At 50.7% G+C, this 17,062-nt stretch overlaps 1 pseudogene; it reads left to right on the plus strand.

Moving 5' to 3' along the window:
* Positions 1-8,804: 8,804 nt before the first annotated feature.
* On the plus strand, positions 8,805-8,923 carry LOC118611804 (annotated as a pseudogene).
* Positions 8,924-17,062: the final 8,139 nt, after the last annotated feature.

A 17,062-nucleotide genomic window follows, 5' to 3' on the forward strand; every position in this document is an offset into this window, starting at 1 on the left:
CCCCACCCTAGCTCTGTCTTTTCCTCCCCTAGGGCCCCCGGGGCTCTGTCTCCCTCGCACCTTCCATGCCCTCTATTGTCACACACACACACACACACACACACACACACACACCAGCTAAACCATGTCACCAGAGGGTGAGTCACCTCTGAGTGCCCAGTGCTGGGTTGGCCAAGAAGGAATGTTGGTCCTGAGCAATGGTGGGCTCCTCCGGGCTCTGGAACTCATGGCCAGATCCTTAGATGGCACTAGAAATCTCCCTACTTTAAACTGGGACTATTCCGACCTCCTTCTCTCACTCACTCAACTCATTCATTCCCCCTTTCTTCTTTCTAGTGTTTTCCAAACTGGCTCATGAGCCAACCATGGATTGAGAAATCACTTTCATGGGGCTTACTGTTTTTCTGTTCAAGTTTATTGAGATATATTTACACATAATAAAATTCACTCTTTTTAAGGATACAATTGGATGAGATGTGACAAATGTACACTGTTGGACACCACCACGATCAAGATTGAGAACATCTCCATCACCCACATGCTTCCCCATGCCCTTTTACAGTCAAATCCTTCTACCTGCAGCTTTAGTGGTGCATGACTGGGCTTAAAAAAAAAAAAAAAAGAAAAGAAAAAAAAAGTAGAATATCCTTTTTAAAAATCATGAAGTCGAAGGAAAACATAGTTTTGTGAAAATTTCGTTAATATGTAGTGAAAACACACTGGGTCACCAAAAGTGTATTTCTGACTTTAAAGACCAAGTGTAAAAGCATTTGAGAAATACCACTTCGGAATTGTATTAAATGAGGTCATGAATGGAGGTCACTGAGTGCAGTGTCTGACATGTAGTAGGTGCCTAATAAATGTTAGCAGCTACTTCTCACATCCCTTAGTTATTGTCAGTTTGCTCTGTGTCTGGCAGTGATGAAATTGGGACAGAGGCAGGCCCCAGCTGTGGGCTAGTTCACAGTCCAGCCTGTACCCCTCACTCACCGATCTGTGCCCTCAAGCTGTCCAATCTAGGACTGGACACCAGGAGGCCAGATGTGCTGGAATGATTTTCTGTGACGAAAATGAGTGTGAAGCATGGGAGGAATCAGGCTTGGTGGGTAGGGGTGGGAGAGAGCGGGAGAGGGCCAGGAGTCGGCCAGGCAATAAGCACGATCACTATTCAAAATCCTTCCCACTATTTAGTCCAGATCCTGTTCCGAATTATGGCATCCTCTCTCTTCAGACCAGACCCACAGCTGTGGCCTATCCCCCCAACACCAGCAGGCAGAGCTCACCAAAGAGGGTTCTGGGTCTAGATGGCCCAGAATCCCCACCTCTGCCACCTACTGGCTGTGTGACCTGGGTTAAGCGGTCATGACTCTCTGCCTCAATTTCCTCCTCTGTGAATTGAGATGGTAAGGATTTTGCAGTGAGGAGGTCAATAAAAATAAAGCACTAGGGCCTGGCTGGGTGCTTACTCTGTTACCGGACCTACTACTACAGTGTGGGTGTCTACCAACTCTGTAAATCTAAACAAGGGCTTTAAGCTAAGACCCTCAGGTTGGGGCAGGAGTTTCAAACCCCCTCCCCCTGGGGCCAGCCACTGGTGTGTTTGGCTTGACCTGTACAGTTTCTCATTTTGAATATTAATGCTTCTCATAGGGACATATAGGACAGTGAAGTGATAAAACACCCAGAGTCTAGAAATAGGCTCCTGGGTTTAAGTGATGGCCTTGAGCAAGTAGCTTCTCCTCTCTGTGCCTCAGTTTCCTCATCTGTGCAAAAGGGATCACCGTAGGACCCACAATTAAATGCGTAGATTAGATGAGTGAATATTTGTAAGGCACTCAGAACAGTGCCCGGAAGGAAGAGCCTTCGTGTGAAGTGCTGGTTAAAGAAATAAATATCCCAGCTAGTTCACTGCAGACGCACCGCCTCCCCACTCTCTCGTATGCCATTCTGGGGAAGCAGATCTGTCAGCAAGGCGAGAGGGAGTTGGGAAGGACTTAACTTTTCACTGCAGGGCCTGAGTTCTGGCTTTCCGCGGTGGGGAGGGGGCCTCCTGGGTCCCCTCGGTGCAGGCGGCCTCCCAGGCCCGGAGGCTGGACCCGAGCCGGTGGGGGCTGGGCGGGGGCGCAGGCGTCCGCAGGGTCCGAGAGGCCGGCGCGTGTGAAGGTTACCGCTCCCCGGCGGGGCGGGGGCGGCGCGCTGTTGCTGGGGTCTGCGGGGCCTGCCTGCGCCCGCGCCCCCCCTCCTTCCCGGCCAGCCAGTGAGCGGTACCCGCCGCCGTTGCCAGGGGAAACTCGCCGCCCCGTTACCCAGCAACAAGCCTGGCCCAACCAGGCGCGAGGACCCCCCAGGCCCCGCCCGCCGCTGCCCACCGCGTGCCCAATGCCAGGCGGGCAGAGCCGGCCCGGCTCCCGGAGACGGCCAGCGAGCTCATTGGCCGCCGCCGCGCTCGCCCGCCCGCTCGAATCTGGGGGAGCCCTCAGCGCGGGGGGCGGGGAGCCGGGCCCCGGGGAGCTGCCGGGCGCACGGCCTGCAAGCCAGCGGCCGGCCGGGGTGAGGCCGGGGCTTGGGCGCGCTCCCACCACTGCCCCCCCGCCCTGCCCCTCACTTCTCCGGCAAGGATGGGCACTTGGTATGGGCTGGAAGCGGGGGCTGCGCATTTTGTCCCTCCGTCCAGGAGGTACGCTGGAATTGGGCTCTCGAAAACAGGGACCCAGTGATCCTCTCTCAGCACACCTGGGCATCCCGATCCCATGGAGCCAGGGGCTGGTTGAACCCCCTCAAAACAGGATTCAGCCATCGTGGCTCTTGAAAACAGGAACTGAGGATCCCCTAGAAAAGGACTCAAGTCCCCCCAAAAGTAGGGGTGCTCCCACACCTCCCCAAAGGACCCAGGCAGTCCCTGTTTTGTCACGAGGATGTGAGCCCCCTACACCCGGAAGATGCTGGTTTCCTCGCCCCTGGAAACAAGGGCTGAGGGTGCCCCCAGAAGGAGAACCAGGCCCGTCTGATGTTCCGAAAGTTAGGACCGAGCACCCCGCCCCCGCGGGAAACTGCGCTTGGGCCTCCAACTGGGACCCCAGGCCCTGAGATGCCTCAGAGTCCCTGAGCATCCCAGCCCTGGTTGAACTGATACTGGAAGATTCCCACCCCCCAACCCCTACCCCCAGCAGTTAAGGGACCCTCAAGTGTCTATTTCATCCAGGTGACTATCTGCCCCGCCCAGGGCGCAGACCTGCCAGCTCCCTCCCCTCAGTCCTTTTCCCCAGCTCCAGCTCCTGGAGACCCTTGCTGACCTCCGGAGACTCAGGCATCTGACCCCATAGCCACTCCCTCTGCTCCTGGCACTCAACACCCCCACTCACACCAGGGTCCCAGGCTTCATAGTGCCAAGGATCTCCGAGTCTAAGCCCCGAGTCTCTCAGACTCTCCCCCACCAGACACCTAGCGAGGTGAACCAATCCCTTACAGGGGTCCAAGGGGCCCCTTCCCTGTCCTGGTACCTGGGGATGCCCAGGACCCTAGGTCTGGAAGATCCAGCCTCCCAGCACCTTTAGTTGGCTGACACGGATCCTGGACTGGGAACCCCCAGTCTCAAGGGACCCTGGCATGAGCCCCCACGGTACTCCAGAGAGGCTCAGATTCCTCGGTCTGCATCGCAGGGAGACCAAAGGCAGCCAAGCTCCCCCAGCTCCAGACCCAGGCGAGCCCAGGTGCGGCCCGCCCCTACCCTGGTACCTGGGTGGGGGCGGAGTCGAGGATTACTCAGCCTCCAGAATGAGGCGATGACATCATCCTGGGGGGGGTGACTAATGGCCGCGCTGGGGGGGGGGCGGGGAAGTTTACCCGGTAACAGCGGCTGCCGCTCAGCCCCGCCCCCGGGGAAGAGCTGAGAGGGGGAGGCATAAGCGCGCGCACACACACACACACACACACACACACACCAGCCCAGTTAGCATCCCCTCCCCCAGCATCCCACATCACACACATCTTGCTGGGATGGGGGGTGTTCGTGTGACTGTATGTTTGTGTGCCAGAGAGTCCTCTGTAAGTCTGTGGGGTCAGTGTACTGTATCAGGGTGTTGTTGGCATGAGGTTGTGTCAGAATGCAGTGTGTATGACTGTGTCAGTGAACTATTGCATGTCAGTTGATTGTGTATGTCAGTGGGATGGCGTTGTGTCAGCATTCCTACATTTGTTCCATGTGCCATGGGGCAGATGTGACTGTGTGATTATGTGTCAGTATGCTATGGTACGAACTTCTGGTGTCCTGGGCATGAGTGTGATGGTGTTTGTTTTGTGCAATGTGCTGGAGTGCCTGGGGGGAGGTGGTGTGTGTCCATGGGACTGTGTCTGTGTAACATTGGGGTTGTATGTATGTCAGGATGATGTTACCTGTCATCAGGAAGGTCTGTGAACATGCTGTGACATTGTACTGTTGTGTTAGTGTGGCTGTATGTGTGACTGTAACACTGTATGTCAATGTGGTTATGTCACTATAAGTGTGTCTGTGCAATACTGTGTCGGTGGGATTGTGTGTATGCCACAGTGGTTGTGTGTATGCACTATGCTGCATGTCCATGGGGTGTTACATGCCACTGTGTGTGTTAGTGGAACTGCGATGTGTGGTATGTGGTGGGCACGTTGTGTGCCACTACGATAGTGTGTTCAGATATGCAACATGCTTCGCTGTGTATCGGGGGGAGAACGTGCATGCGTGCCACTGTTCTTGTGTGTGTTTGGACAATGCCGTGTATAGTGGGATTGTGTGTGTACGTAACTGTCATTTTATCTGAAGTGTGTGTCTGTGGGATTATGTGTTACCGGGTATGCATCTTGCAATGTTGTGTCATTGTGATATGTGTGTCACCGCAAATTGTGTCACTGTGGTTGTGTTTGTCAGGGTGATGTTGTGTATCCATGAGAGTGTAGGTATGTCAATGAGGTTGTGTGTCTGTGCAATGTTGTGAGTCACCATGCTTGTGCCGTTGTTGTGATTGTGTGTGTCGCTGTGATAGTGCATGTTACTGACCCTGTGTCTAGGGACTAAATCATCAACACAAGGTTTCTTGGCGATGCTGAATGTACGTGCGGTTGAGTAGAGTAACGCTGCGTGTCGTCGTGGTTGTGAGTCCAGGCCGTGTGGTGTCCCAGGACTGCCAAGAATCTATGTGTGTGATGCTGTGTCTGCGTGTTTTGGGGACCGTGTGTATGTCACTGTAACTGCGTGGGGGGGGGGCAACGCGGCGTGTCCCTGGGACAGTGTGCGTGTGTGAGAGCCACTGCGATGGTGTGTCCGCGGCGTGCTGCGCCGGTGTCAGGGGAAGGTGCGCGCGTCTCCAGGCCTCCTGCCCGAGAACAGCGGCGCTGCGCGCTGATTGGCTGCGGCCTCGCCAGTGAGAAGCTTGCGAATCCTGCGGTAACTTGGTAACTCGGGACTCGGCTGCCGCCGCCGCCGCCGGGCCGGGGTACGGGGACAGGGAGGGGGAAGGGCCCGGGGCCCGCCCCGCCCGGCCCTGCAGGCCACCCCAGCCCCGGGCGGCCCACCCCGTGCCTCCCCCACCTCACCTCTGTCCCCTGGATTCCATCTCCGTCACCTAGGCCTCTCCCATCTTTGCCACTGGCTTGGGCTGTTTCACTCTGCGTCTCTGTCCCTTCATGTCTGTCTCTCCCTATCTCTGTGTCCCTGTCCCTCTCTCTGTCTCCTACGTCCCATCTCTGTCTCCACTATCTTTGTCCCTCCTGTCCGTCTCACCCTTCTCTGCCTCAGTCTCCTTATCTCTGTCTCTGTCTCTGTCTCCCTTCCCCCATCCCTTCTCTCTCTCACTCCCACGGCCACGCTCAGAATTCACTTTTCGTTCGGTGGAGACAACCGGGGGACCACTCGCTACTCCTCCTTGCCCCTCCCACAGACCCGGGCGCTGGCGGCAGGCCCCACGCAGGGCAGACTTCAGGAAGGACTTCCCGCCTCGGCTCGGCACCCGGGCTTTATCGCTCAGGCCAGGCGGAGGCCGGGCGGCCCCGTGGCTTCCGGAGGCGCCCGGGCGGGATGAGCTCACTGCGAGTTGGCTTGGATTTCATCAGCTTCCTCTGCCGGAGTCGCCCCCGCTCCTCAGCCCGCGCGGGCCGCTCGGGCGAATCCACCGTGCGCCTGCTGCCCCCGAGCGGCGAAAGACGGAAGCGCAGGCGACACACACACACACACACACACACACACACACACACACACACACACACACACACACACACACACACACACACACGTCTACCTTCGCTACTCACGATGTCACCAGTTCGGGAGTGCTGCACACTGGAACACATATAATCTTCACGACAATCCCACGAGATAGAAACTATTTTAAATTCATTTACTATAGGCAAACTTAAGTCAGAGATTTGAGATCGAGTGCCTAAGGTCACATAGCTGACGAATGCTAGTAGTCATTTATTTTTACATTCATTCATTCATTCATTCATTCATTCAGCAAAGACTCGCCAGGCCTCCTCTGTGCCAGGAACTGTCGCAGGCACCAGGGACACAGCAGTGAACAAAACAGACAAAATCCTTGCCCTCGTGGGGCTGATACACTGGTCTGGGGGAGACAGACGATGAAAAACATAAGCAACAATATAAAGCGAATCTCGAAATAGGAAAAGGAAGCAGGGAAGGGAGATCGAGAGTGTTGAGACGTGGCGTGGTCTCTTATTCAGTAGGATGGCCAGGGAAGGTCTTTCCTGAAAAACTGATAGTTAAATATCGGAGGACGCAAGGGAGCAAAGAGTGCCTCAAACAGAGGGAAGGGCAGGTGCAAAGGTCCCGAGGCCAGAGTAGGTGTGTCCAGGAAGGGGAGGAGCTAGCTACTGTGAGGCTGGGAGAGCCGGGAGTGAATGAGTGAGCAAGCGGGGAGGTGTGTGTGTGTGTGGCGGAGGGCAGTCCAAGAGGAGGTTAGAACTCGATGAGAACTTTAGCTTTTACTCTGAGCGAGATGGGTGCCGCAGGAGGGTTCTGAGCAGTGGAGGAGCGTAAGCCGATTTAGTTCTAACAGGCGCCCTCTGGCGTCCAAGTGGGAACAGGCTGTGAGCAGAAAGCAAGGGAGCCCCGCAAGGAGGCGACTGTACTAACTCAAGCTGGGGTAGTGGCCACTGAGCCAGAGTGCAGGCTATGAGATCAGATTGAAGGTGGAGCCAATGAGATTGGGTCTGTGTGTAGAGGGAAAGAGAGGAGTTTAGGGAGCTCTAGGTTTTGGCCTGAGATAATAATAATAGGGAACAAGATGATGACAACGACGGCGACTACAATGATGATGATGATGATGATGGCAACTCTCACATGCTGTGCACCTACTCTGTGCCTGACCTTGTTAAATCCTTATGACTATCCTGAGAAGCAGGAAGTGGACATGGGATATGTGGTAGGATCCTGGATTTATTTAGATTTATTTATTTTGAAAGCAGGGTCTACATGATTTGCCCAGTAGCTATCTGGGGATCTGATGGATAACATTGAATATGTACAGTGTATGTCTGGCATTGTTCTCAGCACTTGACTTATTTAATACTCATGACACGCTATCATTTGCACCATTTAAACATGGGGAAACTGAGGCACAGAAAGGTTAAGTATGCATTTGCCTAGCACAAAACTATTAATTATAGTAATTTATTATAGAGGTAGTATAGTGGGTTCTTGGAGTCAGAAAGATCCCTCTGGGTTCAAATCCCCGTTGAAAGTGTGACCTCAGACAGCTTACAATGTCTCTCGGGGCTTTGGTGTCCTGCTTTGTAAAATTGAGGTGAGAACAATACCTTTGGCATATGGCTTTTGGGATGAGTTTATGAGGTAATGCACATAACAAAAATGAGGCCGAGATGAAGAAAATACTCTTTAAATGTATGGATTCCCTTTAAAGGCTGGGGATATCAGAGATAGACAAAGCAGACAGGGCCTTAAAGCAATCAACAAATACACATTTGGTCACCCCAAGAAGCCTAGAAGCTTTGAGTCTTGTGCTGCCTCCTCCAGGAAGGACTCAATGATTGCCTCCTGACTCCTCCCAGGCTCATCTTGTTTGTACCTCGACCTGAGCTGCTTGCATGGGAGAATGTCCTGCCCTTTGTCCCCTACTGGACCTGGTGAATGGAGCCACCATATTCCCTTTCTACATCTGGGACACCCTCATACGTACCTAGCTCGCTCCTGTGTTTCGCTTCGGTCTCTGCTCAAATATCACCTCCTCGGAGAAGCCTTCTTGGACCATCTCTACTCCTTTGCCCTGTCTTGTTCAGCTCCACTGTGCTCCTATTATATATTCCTCTGTTTTGCCATTTATTACCTGTCTCGTCTTGGAGAAAGTGAGCTCCATGGCGGTAGAGACATGCCTCTAGCACAGCCGTACATTTGAATCCCCATTTCACACATTGAAAAAGTAGGAGGAGACCCGGAACAAAGTAGGTTTTCGTGGGTCCAGAACTTTTTGTTGAATGAATGTTTGTCTGGCATGTAAAGCAGGGAGTGCGCCACATCGCCCTCTGGCGGCGAACCAAAAACTTGCACCTCGAAAGTTCGTCTGCTTAGCTATCAGATTTCCCACCAGATCTTCCTGTAGCCTGATAATTGTGGATTAATGCTAGCGGTTAACTCCATTTCACAAATACACGCAAAATATTTTTTTATGGCTTTTTTGAATTTTCAAATTTTATTTCCAAAAATATTTAAAGCGTTGTTTAAACGGGGGCATAACTTACATACTTTTGTAAAACCCACAAATCCCAAATGAAAAACTCCAAGTAATCAGGGAAGAAATAGAGTCTACGGTCATGCCACCCTAATCAAGCCCGATCCCGTCTGATCTCAGAAGCTAAGCAGGGTCGGGCCTAGTTAGTACTTGGATGGGAGACTACAAAGGAAGACCAGGTGCTGAAGGTGTAAAAAAAATTAAAAATAAGAGGTTGTAAACTGACAAGGTCTTTGCAATCTGTGAGGTCAACCAAGGGTTGTCTCACCTAGAAAAATAAAATAAATAAATAAATAAATAAATAAATAAATAAATAAATAAAAAAGAAATAGTCTTACAAGCGCCCCAGGAACTCCCCTCAGGCCCCTTCTGGTCACTCACTCTCCCCCTGGAAAATCATTACCCTGAAATCTAACAGCAGAGATTAGTTTTGCCTGTTCTAGAACTTCACATAAATGGAACCATGTAGTATGTGCTCCTTTGTGCCTGTCTGGCTTGTGTCACTCGGCATAATGTTTGTGAGATTCTTCCACGTTGTTGTGTGGAGGTGGAGACCGTTCATTTTCATTGATGTATAGTATTATGTGGTGTGAAGGCCCCTCAGCAGCAGAAATTTTCGTCCCGCTGCTGACGGGTGCTCCGGTTGTTCCTACTTTGGGGCTGTATTAGTCAGCTGGGGCTGCCGTCACAGATTAGCACAGACAGAGATTCATTTTCTCCTAATTCTGGAGGGTGGAAGTCCAAGATCAAGCTGTCGGCAGCATTGCTTTCTTCTGAGGCCTCTCTCCTTGGCTTGTAGATGGCTGACTTCTTCCTTGTCCTCACAGGGTCCTCCCTCTACAGGTGTCTAAGCCCTAATCGCCTCTTCTTAAAAGGACACCAGTCATACTGGATTAGGGCCCACCCTAATAATCTCATTTTCACCTAATTACTTCTGTAAAAGACCTCTGTCCGATTAAGGTTGCATTCTAAGGTATGGTGTGTTAGGACTTCAATATATGAATTTAGGGGGACACAAATCAGCCCATAAAAGGGGCTAATTATGTTAAAGCTGTCGTGGACATTCTGGTACATGCATGCATTTCTGTTGGGTAAATCCCTCAGAGTGGGTTGGCTGGCTCACAGGGTATTTGTTTGCATGATCTAGAGTAAAGCTTGTCAAACAATTCTCTGTGGTGTTTGGAGTACTTTACAACCCCCTCCCCACCTCCAGCAGTGGACGGGAGTTCCGGCTGCTCCAGATCCTTGCCAACACTTCATGGTGTCATTTTGAGACATTCTGTTATTGGTAGACACAAAATATTACTTGCATGGTTTTAACATGGCCTGAATTTTCCAGGGATGCAGCTACTTCTTTCTAGGGAAAATTGTACTCTTTTGTTCAGAAATCAACCAGGTATTATGTACCATTTCCGATAATCACATCCCCAACGAAACCCATTTCTGGTTATCAAAGTCACATTGAAGTGTTCCACTACAGCTTGTCAGTCTGCTGTTCCAGGTGCTATGTTCTCTCTCTCTCTCTCTCTCTCTCTCTCTCGCTCTCTCTCTCACACACACACACGCACACACACACACACACACACACACAGCCCTTTCTCAAAATCTCAAATATAACAAAAGGGTATTGACAATATTCCATTGGCAATTTTTTGAATTCTCTTATACTCAAACACAGTCAAGCGGGTGAAAGCATTTGACCATTTCTTCATGTTTCCCAGTGTAGTTGTATGAATGCATTTATACATTTGCTTTGCTTTATTATAAATTTTTTTCATTTTCCTTTTATGTTACAGTTAGGTTATTACACTGATTTTTTAAACGATGGATGCAGGTAGGATGTACTCTCTATGCATTTCATTTCAGGATAGTAAAAGGGGTGTTATGAAAATCGCTTTTGTCATAAAGGGTGTTTGGGGAGCCATGGGGTTGCAACCTGCTGGTCTAATAGGTTGGGAAGATTGTGATGGCCACGTGAGAGCCAGATTGCTTTAGTCATTCGATATGTATTGAGAGCCACACTGCCCATGGCCCTGTGCTGGACAGTGCTGGGGGACACAGTGGTGACAGAGACAATCCAGCTCTGCTTTTGCATGGCTAAGAGTCTGGGGGGATACAGACTCATTCCCAGATGGGCAGGACTGGACTGAGGGAACTTGGGGTTAGTAGGACAGTGCAGAGGGCCACCTGCCCTAGCCTGGGGTCAAGGAAGACTTCCTGAAAGAGATGGTGTCTGAGTTGAGGCTAGAGGATGAGGAGGACTTAAGCAGAGGAAGAGGCTGGGAAAGGTGTTGCAAGCAGGAGGAACAGCCTGTGCCAAGGCTCAGAATACATCGTCTTCAAAAAAACAAAAATATTGTTCTCAGCCTCAGCTCTGTAGTGCCCTGAGCAGCCTCTGCCTGTCTGAAGGACTCATGGAAGGCTGGGCACAAGGCAGTTGGCAGGTCCCAAGGACCGGGCTCAAGCCTGGCTCTGTTACTATAGTGTGTTGAATTGTGGCTGCCAGGATAGATCCACCTGGAGCCTCAGACTTTGTTTGGAATAAGGGTCTTTGCAGATGTGGTTAAAGGATCTTGAGATGAGACCGTTCTGATAATCCAATGACAGGTGTCCTTATAAGAGACAGAAAAGGGGAAGGCACAGAGAGGAAGGCCATGCGAAGACTGAGGCAGATATTGGAGTGACATGTCTACAAGCCAAGAAATGTGATAGATTGCTGGCAGCGACCAGAAGCTAGGAGCGAGACCTGGAATGAATATCTCAGAATCCTCCAGAAGGAATCAACCCTGCCTTGATAACAGACTTCAGGACGCCAGCATGGTGATGTAATAAACTTCTGCTGTTCGAAGTCACACTGTTTGTGGTCATTGGTCATGGCAGCCCCGGGACACAAATGTGTCTGCTTAGCAGCTGTAACACACTGAGCAGGGGAACCTCACTGAGCCCCTTTTTCCCTCTGTAAAACAGGTCTAAACAGGCACTTACCCTGTAGGCTGATGCAAATTAAAAGAGAACATCCCTTTAACCAATAAGTTAGAAAACATTTGTGACATGTGGCCCATAGGCAATGAGCTGGTGTTATTGGGCCAGGGGTGTTTCAAGAAATAGTAACAGTAACAATTAATGCATTTATTGTGTGCCAGGCACTGTTCCAAGTGCCTCTCCCTGTTGTCAAATACACTCATTCTCTGACGGATATGGAGGGTCGGGTGCAAAATCAATTTCACTGGACCAACATCAAGGTGTCAGCAGGGCCACATGCCCTCGAGAGGCTCTGGGGACAATCAGTTTACTAAGCTTTTGAGCTTCTTTCCAGCTGGGTTCTTTGCATATCTTGGCTTGCAGGCCCTTCCTCCACCTTTGGAGCCTGAAACAAAACTTCTTGCTTCAATGTCACATGGCTTTCTTCTGTGTCCAATCTGCCTCTGCTTCTCTGTTTAAGGACCCTTGCGATTGCACTGGGCCCATTGGGTAGTCCAGGATAATCTCCTCCTCTCAAGACTCTTAACTTAATTGCATCTGCAGAGTCCCTTTTACCATGCGAAGTCACATGTTCACAGGTTCCAAAGATCAGGGCGTGGGCATCTTTGGGAGCCATTATTCAGCCTCTCTCTCCCCCACTGCCCAGTGGGTTGGCACTATCATTACCATCATTTCGCAGACAGGGACGCTAAGGCTCAGGGAAATTAAGTGAATTTCCCAGGGTTCCACAGCTCAGGTGGCAGAGCTGGGATTTGAACCCAGGCAGTCTGACTTCAGAGTCCGTGATCTTACCTGCTCTTCTCCCTGTCTCTCTGGGGCCAGGCAGCTCTGGGTTCAAATTTCAGGTTGGCTGCTGAGTAGCTGGATGACTTAGAGCCAGCAGCATCAGCTCTCTGAGACTGTGTCTTCATCTCTAAAATGGGAGTGAGAAGGCTCCCCTACCTGGCTGGCTGGGAGAGACAAGGAGATCAGGATTGTCTGGGGCTTGAGTCTGCGGCTTCGCCCCTAGCAGGTGCCCGGTCAGTGGTAGCTTAGCTGGCCTTTGGGTTCTTACTGGGCCTCTATGTCCCCATTTGTAAAGCAGAGATGATGATGCTCCCTTCATTCCATGGAGAATTCCGGTGAAAATGACAAGTGCCCCAAGAAGGGATTCTCAGGGCCTAGTTCACTCCTAATCTTACCATCTGATCCCCAAATAGACATACAGAAAGCACTCAGCTTTTCTTTTCAATCAGACTTAATTGCAACTCAAACTGCATCAAGACACTACCCTTTGGCCATCAGATCAGCAAGGATCAAAAAGCGATAAAACAAAACAAAACAGAAAAGTTGATAAAACGTGGTGTCCGTGAGGCTTCAGAAAAGCACGCACCCTGTCCTGCTTGGGACAGTGCGAGTGGGCATGACTCTTTTGCTGAGCGCCCCCCATCAAAGTGGCTTTGCTGTGAGACACAGGAAAATGTAAGCCTCTGTGCCCCTGACTTTGATGGCTCTGTCCAACACCCGGGGAGGCGACCTTGCCATTATGTACTTTTTCACTGAAAAAATGTGCCACCTTTAATAAGCCAAATTTTATGTCTTCACAGTTAAGACATGCAAGATTTGGACTATTCAAACCAATTTTCTTGAAATGTAAAAATTAAAATGGAACATGCACATAACAACGTAACAAAAGGTAACAAACTATAACAAACTACATATTTGGCTGAAACTGGATCTAGGATTTTAGAACTAGTTTCAGAATATACACATATGAAAGCTCTTCGAAATCTATCTGTAAATCGAAAAGTTAAGCTTTGCCTCTACAGCTGTAGCTGTAGGTGGATTGGCAGAGCCTGACTCTATGGGTGGCCAGTCGAAGAGAGACTATTGTCTGAGTTACTTTCCTTTTGGCTTCTGGCCATTTCTGGTCTAAGTGCAGTAGATACACTGTCTCAGCCAGGAAAGAAGATAATGTACCTGAAGTCTCTGAAAAGCAATCAGATGGGTTTCCCAGGGCTATGCTCATTTTAAAGCTCTGGTGCGGATGTGGGAGTGTCTTTACCAGGCCAAAGTCAAAGCCCTGCTCTTTGGCTTAAGGTTCTGCTTCACCATCATCACGTTCATCGTTGTTGTCCTTCTCCTACTCATCTTTCCTCTTCTCCTTAAGCATTTGAAGACGTTTACTAGCTAATATCTTTCATGGTAATAGACCTGCGAGAAACTGACAAGTTTCTGATTCTTCTGTAGTATTTGATAAATCATCATGAGTGCTTTCTTTTCTTTTCCACTGTCACATCTGTAAGCATTGGTGGTTAGGTATTGCACCAAGTGTTCCTGGTGAGGAAGCCCTGGAGCTCTGCTGGTACACGGTGCCCGAGCCCTCTCTCTGGGCTGTTTGAGGAGTTGAGGCCCTGAGATCATGAAACAGACCAGAAGCAAGAAAAGGAGCAGGCTTGGGGGTCCACTCAGGGGGGAGATACAGAAGAGGCCTGCACCAGTCTCGGCTGTTGCCCATGTCACCCCATGAGAGGGAGGATAGCGGTCTTGTACTCTTAAAATTTTTTTTAAAAAATTGAGATAACTTTGGTTAATAAGAATATGTATGTTTCAGGTATACAATATAATTAGATATCTGTGTACACTATCAGGTGCTCACTACCTAAAGTCTGGTTTCTATCTGTCGCCATATAACTGACCCTCTTTATCCATTTCACTCTCCTTCTACCCACTTCCGCTCTGATCACCAGTCTGTTGCCTTTGTCTAGTCTTGTGCTATTTTATTTTCTTCATGAGGGCTTCTGGCTGTGCATAAACTTCAGGCCCTTCGCAACCTGGGTCCACCTCTGTTCATTTTTACTATAAATTTAAAATGTGAACTAATCTTTGATCCAGCAATTTATATTTTTAGGGGCCATATGGATGGTCTCCATTAATTGAGCAGTTACAATATTGCAGGCCTTGTGCCAAATATTTTATGTGTATTCATTCACTGATCCACTGAATTCTGCACAACAAAACTAGGAGGGAGGTGTCACAAACTCTGTTTTACAAATGAAAAAGGTGAAGCCCAGAGAAGTTTCCTATATTCCCCAAGGTCACATAGTCAGTAAATGACAGAGTCAGGATTCAAACCCACACCTTCTGGCTTGAGTCCATGGTCTTGATCATAATATTGCATGTCACGTACCCATAAAGATGTATTTCTAGAAGTTCAATGCAGCATTGTTGGCGATCTCCCCAAATTGGAATCAACTAAATGTCCATGAGACCAGGATGGAATATCGCACAGCAGTTTAAAAGGTCGTTAACCATCATTGTTAATTTAAAAATATAAAATTACAGTTCAGTATACATAGTTTTTGTTTTATAAAAAGGTAATAAAATAGTAGTAGTACTACTAATAGTAGTAGTAATAAATTCACTCATTCAACAAATAATTTTTGAGAGCCTATGTACAGGGCACTGTTGGAGGCGCTGGCGACATAGCAAGGCATAATACAGACAACGTAGTGCAGGAGACAGATGTGAACAAGACAAGTAAGTAAAAGGTAATTTAGAGGGCAAACAGTAAAATAGAGAATAAAGTTGGGAGAGGAAAACGGCTGGGAGGTTTTGCAATTTTTAAACTGGTGGTTTCAAGAAACGCTGCTATGAGGAGGTGACATTTGAATGAGTTGAAGCAAGTGATGTCGTGAACTTGGCAGACATCTGGGGAATTGTTAGACTTAAGTTGTATGTGTAGAGAAGGTCTCTAACCGACTGCTAACGGTAGCCGCATAAGGCAAGGGACTACCAAGTACCTGTACTTTCTATGTTTTAAATCACAAAATAAAATTATTGGCAACCTCAGGGAATCTGGTCTACTACTTACAATTGTCATCACCTCCAGCAAAGGTATTACATAGCATTTACCATCGCTTATAATAATTGGTTTATTATGTCTAAGTTTTGCTCAATGTCCATAATCCCCTGGACTCTGCAGCCAAATCCAGCTGACCCTTGAGTTTTATCCAGTTCCTAGAATACATCAAATTCACTCACGCATAGGCTGTGCGTCTCTGACTGAATAGCCACCCTGTCTTACCCTCAGGCCTCTCTTCTTGCCCCTCTTACAAGGCATCGCCCACATTTCTGTTATTTCACGATTACATGTGCCTTCCATCACGAGGGTAGGGGATGGGGTGTACCACGTTCATCACTTTGACCGCCCCCGCCCGCCCTCTCCCCCAGCACAATCCTGGTAGGTCAGGTTTCAAGGAGTCATTGCCCAATGTCTGGCACCTATTTATTGGAACCAGGAAATAAGGGGACCATGTAGAAGCCAGAGAGAGGATGATGTATCCTTTCCCTGGAAGGAGGCAACCCCGACAGAGGGAAGTGGAACCAGCTTGTAGAACACCCTTGCAGACCAGCTCCATCCACCCCCACGTCCATCCCTGGGAGTGCGGCGCCTTTAAGGCTTCCGGAAACAGGCCTGCCAGGACCGGAAGTAACCCTCCTTATTTCTCCTCTTCACGTGGTGCAGGCGGGAAGTGACGCTCGCGGCCCGGGAGCTGCGGACGCAGAGGCCGACGGAGCCCGAGTCGCGGACGCCGCGGGGTCTCCGGGACAGGTGACCGGGAGAGGGGGCCAGGAGCCCGCCCGGAGAAGGCGGGGCCTGACACCCCACGTGGGGGGAGCGGGCGCAGGCGGGGGAGCGAGCAGCCCGCGGGGCGGGGTCTGAGTACTCTGCGGGGGGCGGGGACAGGACGCCCACATGAGAAGCCAGAGGGGCGAGGGCGGAACGGGACGTCGGCGGGTGGGCAGGGCCCGGGCGGCCCGGAGAGTGGGTGGACAGCTGGGGGCGGGGCCTAAAAGTTGTGCCCCGCTGGGGGCGGGGCCGAAATGTTTCCCGAGGAGCTAGGGGGCGGGGCCGGGAAGTTTTCCCTGAGCTGAGAGTGGGTCCAGATCGTTGGTCGGGAAGTCGGGGGCGGGTCCAGAGGCTCGTGTGAAGACGAGGGCGGGGCCAAAAAGTGGCGGGCGAGCCAGGGGCGGGGCCAGGGTGCTGGTGGGCTGGGGTGAGGCCAGGAAGTTTTGCCCAAGTCAGGGGCGCTGTCAGAGCGTTGACGGGGAAGCCGTCTGGCGAGCCAGAACTGTGGCTGAGGTTGGGGATGCCGGGCCTGGGAGACCTGATATTGACGCGACGGGGTTGGGGGCATGACCCAGGGGGCGTGGCAAGAAGGTTGGCAGCTAAGTCGGAGGCGGGGTCAGAGCGGTGGCTGGCTTGCCGGGGGCGTGGCCGGCTTAATAACGCGAGGAGGGGCGTGTTCCGGCTTTTGCCTGGGGAGCCAGGGGGCGGGGCAAGAGGGTTGGCTGTGAAAGGCCGA

The sequence above is a fragment of the Rousettus aegyptiacus genome, unplaced genomic scaffold (assembly GCF_014176215.1).
Source record: "Rousettus aegyptiacus isolate mRouAeg1 unplaced genomic scaffold, mRouAeg1.p scaffold_m13_p_14, whole genome shotgun sequence".
In the NCBI taxonomy this organism is placed as follows: domain Eukaryota; kingdom Metazoa; phylum Chordata; class Mammalia; order Chiroptera; family Pteropodidae; genus Rousettus; species Rousettus aegyptiacus.